The 5,702-nt window shown below is 41.9% G+C and overlaps 1 long non-coding RNA gene across 1 annotated transcript; it reads left to right on the top strand.

Moving 5' to 3' along the window:
- The first annotated feature begins 1,692 nt into the window (after nucleotides 1–1,692).
- Nucleotides 1,693–5,254, top strand: LOC149459886 (uncharacterized). The gene is made up of 2 exons (XR_016313193.1): nucleotides 1,693–4,742; nucleotides 4,842–5,254. It is a non-coding gene; the product is annotated as an uncharacterized LOC149459886 (long non-coding RNA).
- Nucleotides 5,255–5,702: the final 448 nt, after the last annotated feature.

Genomic DNA, 5,702 nt, shown 5'->3' with positions numbered 1-5,702 from the left:
TATATATATATATATATATATATACACAGTGGGGCAAAAAAGTATTTAGTCAGCCACCAATTGTGCAAGTTCTCTCACTTAAAAAGATGAGAGAGGCCTGTAATTGGCATCATAGGTAGACCTCAACTATGAGAGACAAAATGAGAAAAAAAATCCAGACAATCACATTGGCTGATTTGGGAAGAATTTATTTGCAAATTATGGTGGAAAATAAGTATTTGGTCAATATCAAAAGTTCATCTCAATACTTTGTTATATATCCTTTGTTGGCAATGACAGAGGTCAAACGTTTCTTGTAAGTCTTCACAAGGTTGGCACACACTGTTGCTGGTATGTTGGCCCATTCCTCCATGCAAATCTCCTCTAGAGCAGTGATGTTTTGGGGCTGTCGCTGGGCAACACGGACTTTCAACTCCCTCCAAAGGTTTTCTATGGGGTTGAGATCTGGAGACTGGCTAGGCCACTCCAGGACCTTGAAATGCTTCTTACGAAGCCACTCCTTCGTTGCCCGGGCGGTATGTTTGGGATCATTGTCATGTTGGAAGACCCAGCCACGTTTCATCTTCAATGCCCTTGCTGATGGAAGGAGGTTTGCACTCAAAATCTCACGATACATGGCCCCATTCATTCTGTCCTGTACATGGATCAGTTGTCCTGGTCCCTTTGCGGAGAAACAGCCCCAAAGCATGATGTTGCCACCCCCATGCTTCACAGTAGGTATGGTGTTCTTTCGATGCAACTCGGCATTCTCTCTCCTCCAAACACAACGAGTTGTGTTTCTACCAAACAGTTCTATTTTGGTTTCATCTGACCATACGACATTCTTCCAATCCTCTTCTGGATCATCCAAATGCTCTCTAGCAAACTTCAGACGGGCCCGGACATGTACTAGCTTAAGCAGGGGGACACGTCTGGCACTGCAGGATCTGAGTCCCTGCTGGCGTAGTGTGTTACTGATGGTAGCCTTTGTTACGTTGGTCCCAGCTCTCTGCAGGTCATTCACTAGGTCCCCCCCGTGTGGTCCTGGGATTTTTGCTCACCGTTCTTGTGATCATTTTGACCCCACAGGGTGAAATCTTGCGTGGAGCCGCAGATCGAGGGAGATTATCAGTGGTCTTGTATGTCTTCCATTTTCTAATTATTGCTCCCAGAGTTGATTTGTTCACACCAAGCTGCTTGCCTATTGCAGATTCAGTCTTCCCAGCCTGGTGCAGGTCTACAATTTTGTTTCTGGTGTCCTTCGACAGCTCTTTGGTCTTCACCATAGTGGAGTTTGGAGTGTGACTGTTTGCAGTTGTGGACAGGTGTCTTTTATACAGATAACAAGTTCAAACAGGTGCCATTGATACAGGTAATGCGTGCAGGACAGAGGAGCCTCTTAAAGAAGAAGGTACAGGTCTGTGAGAGCCAGAAATCTTGCTTGTTTGTAGGTGACCAAATACTTATTTTCCACCATAATTTGCAAATAAATTCTTTCCAAATCAGCCAATGTGATTGTCTGGATTTGTTTTCTCATTTTGTTTCTCATAGTTGAGGTCTACCTATGATGCCAATTACAGGCCTCTCTCATCTTTTTAAGTGGGAGAACTTGCTCAATTGGTGGCTGACTAAATACTTTTTTGCCCCACTGTATATATATATATATATATATATATAGATATAGATCTAAAAATGGAAGTTCAGATCTATCCCAGGTTAAAGTGAAGAACAAATTGTAAGAATTCACATAAAAAAAAATCAAACTCCTGTAACAAATCAACAGATCCTGACCAGAAAATCAAAATATTGTCCATGTATCTCTGCCATGGGTCGATATGGCGGAGGTACACGGACGGTTCACCACAAGATAACCAACGCTCCCACTCACCCAGGTTCAGGTTAGCATACGACGAGACGCACTTGATCCCCATTGCAACCCCCTGCATCTGGAGGTAGTGGGAGCCGTTGAAGACGAACACATTATGTGTGAGAATAAATCTCAGAAACTGCAAAATGAAGGCATTGTACAGGTGCTGATCATTCCTACATTCATTAAGGAACGATTCAACAACTGCTATTCCTTTCTCATGTGAAATGTTGGAGTAGAAAGACTCAACATCAATGGATGCAATGATAGTATTGTTCGTTACACAGGTCCCCTCAAATATCATTAAGACATGCATTGTATTCTTCAAATAGGTAAGCCTCCACATGGAGTCTTAATTGTTCATCTACTAATGAGCTAGCATTTTCCATGAGGTAGTGGATTCCAGAGACAATCGGTCTCCCAGGGAGAGTCTTCAATAGAATTGTGTACCTTAGGTACTGCATAGAAGGTGGGCGTACTCGTGTTTTCCACTAGTAAAAATTTGGTCAGTTCTCTTGTAATGATCCCTTCCTGGTAGGCACCTCTGACCACTTGAGAGAATTCATATTTGTTCCCATCCAATACACGATAATACCAAGCTTTATTATCCAAAATGCGATTACACATCCTAACATAGTGAGAATTGTTCATAAGTACAATGTTACACCCTTTGTCTGAGGATTTTATTATTATTTCCTTGTTGTTTTCTAAATTGTAAGGAGCTTGGCACAAACCAGGGGAGAGATTTTTTTGGAAATCTTAGTATTTGACACAAAGCAGATGTAGGTGCTGCTTCCACAGAAAAAAATCCCTGTGTCTTTGAGCCCCAGTAGAATCTCTGAGGCCATTGGAAAGTCCTTGATTAGGACATGCATGCTGGTGCAGTCCCCAAAGCTCTAAGCACATACAGCTCAATATCCTGTGGATATAGGACAGACATCAGGAGTGCTGGACCAGGAAATCCTTCTGTCCCATAAATTAGAAGGTCTTGACAACAAATCTCAGTCTGTTGGCCTGGAGAGGTGTTCAGGAGAACCTCTGTCTTACTTTGCATGGTGTGAGACTTGTAAGGTTCTTACCAAATAGTATGTCATGGAGCACATTTTAGCTTTTCTATAGTCTGGTGTAAAGCTATCTGTTGCCTTAAGTCCATCAAGGGACAGATCTCGGCCCTGGCCATTTTATTTCAGGGATCTATCACATCTCATTCCTCGGTTAAAGCCTTTGTGTAGAGTGTCACACAGATTACTCTGCCTGTACAACTCCCCATCCCCCCTTGTCCTTGTGGGACCTTAACTTGGTCCTGTTTGTTTTAAAGTTTTCTCACTTTGAACCTCTCCAAGAGATTCCTTTTTTTGCTCTTTACATGTAATGGTTGCCATTACCTCAGGTCGCAGGGTCTCGGAGTTGGCTACATTCTCCTTAAGGGAATCCTTCCAGGTTCTTCATCGGGATTAGGTGGTGTTGATGCTTTGGTCCTCTTTCTTTTTTAAGCTGGTTTCTTCTTTCCACCTAAATCAGGACATTCTGTTGGCAAATTGTTGTCCTAATCCTAAGCATCGTAAGGAGAAGGTACTTCACTCTTTGGATGTTGAGTTGTTCAAATTGTTCTTAGGCAACCGCCTAATTTGCCTAATTAGAGAGCTGCCTCTGCCTGTCTGTTCTGAGCCTGTTTTGGAAGTACAGCTCTTGGTAGGCCCATGTTGTCCTAATCCTAAGGAGAAGGTACTTCACACTTTGGATGATATTTGCGTTGTTCAAGTTGATCTGAAGGCCACTGCTTCATTCAGTTGAATTCCTTCTTTATTTTACATGAGGGTACTTGCAGGTGTTTGGCAACTTCTCGATCCACTATCTCTACATTGATTTGTCAGATCATTTCTAAGACTTATGGTATCCAGGGCAAGGTTCTTCTTTCTTGGTCAAGGCCCATTCTACCAGGAGTGTCAGTGCTTCTTGGGCTATTCAACATCAAGCTTCTGTTGCTCAAGTTTCTAAGGCTGCTACCTAGCCTTTACTTCACAGGGCGCCATTGTTGGGCAAAAGGTCTTGCAGGAAGCCTTGTAGTGGAGTTACGCCGTGCTCTGTTTTGAGTTTTTGAAAGCACTGGCATTGTTTTGTTATCTTGTCACGTTCAGCACTTTGGGACATTCCAAGTAGTTATGAATGTTAACTTTTCCTGTGTCCTGTGATGTGCAATTTAAGAAACTTGTGGTTTACCTGTAAAATCATTTTCTTGAAGTACATCACAGGACCCAGAGATCCCCTACTAAATCCTGGGAGAAAGTAGAAGAAACCTGGATCTGTGACGTATTCAGTACTGCTAAGCTTATACCATTTAAGTTATTACATCAAATTTCCTATATTATGGATAAGCTGAATCAAATTGCACTTATAAAAAATCTTTCTTGCCCTAGGAGTTTGGATTTGCTGGCTCTCCTATTGTAGTGTCCCCCCCCCCCAAGAGCTACTGAGTATGTTCGGTTCCCTGTCTGTTCTGAGCCTGTTTTGGAAGTACAGCTCCTGGCAACACCACTGTGAAAACCTTGACCAGGAGGACCAGGATCAGAGTTTAAAAATCAATTCCAGCTCTGAGACATCTTTCCTCAAGTGAGCTGAAGTGGACTATCAAGATGCTGGACTAACCGACTGTTGGGTTCTCAATAGCTGGGAACTGGGTTTAACTCTTGATATGAATTTTTATAAACAATAAAATCCCCTTTAATATCTCATTTCACCAGAACAGCACCAATCATCGCTGGCTTGAAAGGGGGTCTGCGGTCAGTGAGGATTACAGGAGGCATCAGAAGAGAGTGAAGTCTCCTCCTACAAGAATATTCAGCGCTAGGCTGGCCACATCTTCATGTCATGTGATCTCTGCATTCCACTATTAAAGGTAGATGGCAGTTTCATGCTAATTAAAAACAAATTGCATTTATATTTTATTTGTGCTGATCCGTTATTTTTAATATCATGGCTTTATTATCACTTTTAGATCCTTTTTTTTGCGCAAGAGCAAGATTTCCATAGGATGGTTCAGCAACAGAAAAAAATTCCCATTGGATTGGTGTTGAAAACTGGGAAAGGTCTCTTTAACAGATGAATAATATTTTGAGCAATTATGTTTCAGGCAAGGGAATAGATTCTACTGCACTGTACCTAAACAAGTTTAAAATACAATTAATATTCTCTTATCAAAGTATAAAATTGTCTACACAAGCAGAGTCTGTCATGAAAAGTTTGCCAAGATTTGGCAACCTTGTCTGGACTCCACAGCAACAGCAGATATTCAGTTTCCTACTGTCTGTATTTAGTTCAGAAATGATTTGTTGTTAGGCATTTTCCCTGGATTTATCCAGCCCCTTTTTTATTGTACTTATGTAAACCTAAATAAACACTAAAAATGTATTTTAATTTGTGTTTACTTGGGGATATCTACCTGTCTGGAAATTTCTCATTCTATCTAGAACACAAAAAGGTAACGCAAATCCAGGGGAATTGCTAGGACTGTGAAATACCTGGGGCAAACTTAGGCACCCAGAGGAGAGGAATGAGGTGCAGAATACCATGCCAAAATTTAGGTGTAGCCAAATTGAGCTATTAGTGAAAAGGGCCTAAAGGTTGGTAAAAGCGGTAGTAAACTGTGAGAAATTTTTTTTAAAAAGTCTCCTTGCAGCTTAGAGCATAATGTGCTATCATGCGTAGCATACTAGCACATTATGAATGACTTGCCTGAAAACTAAGCCATCCAGCGGAGTGCGGTCACCGCTCCTCGAGGCTTCTATTTTCACCCGATCTTCCTTCCGGGTTTGGGAGCTGCGGCGATCTGATTGGCCGGGCCGTGATCTCATTACTC

Source organism: Staurois parvus, unplaced genomic scaffold (assembly GCF_062004578.1).
Source record: "Staurois parvus isolate SC_StPar_1 unplaced genomic scaffold, SC_StPar_1.0 ptg000244l, whole genome shotgun sequence".
NCBI lineage: Eukaryota > Metazoa > Chordata > Amphibia > Anura > Ranidae > Staurois > Staurois parvus.
The sequence above is the reverse complement of the archived record's forward strand: the minus strand, read 5'-3'. Positions and strand labels throughout refer to the sequence as shown.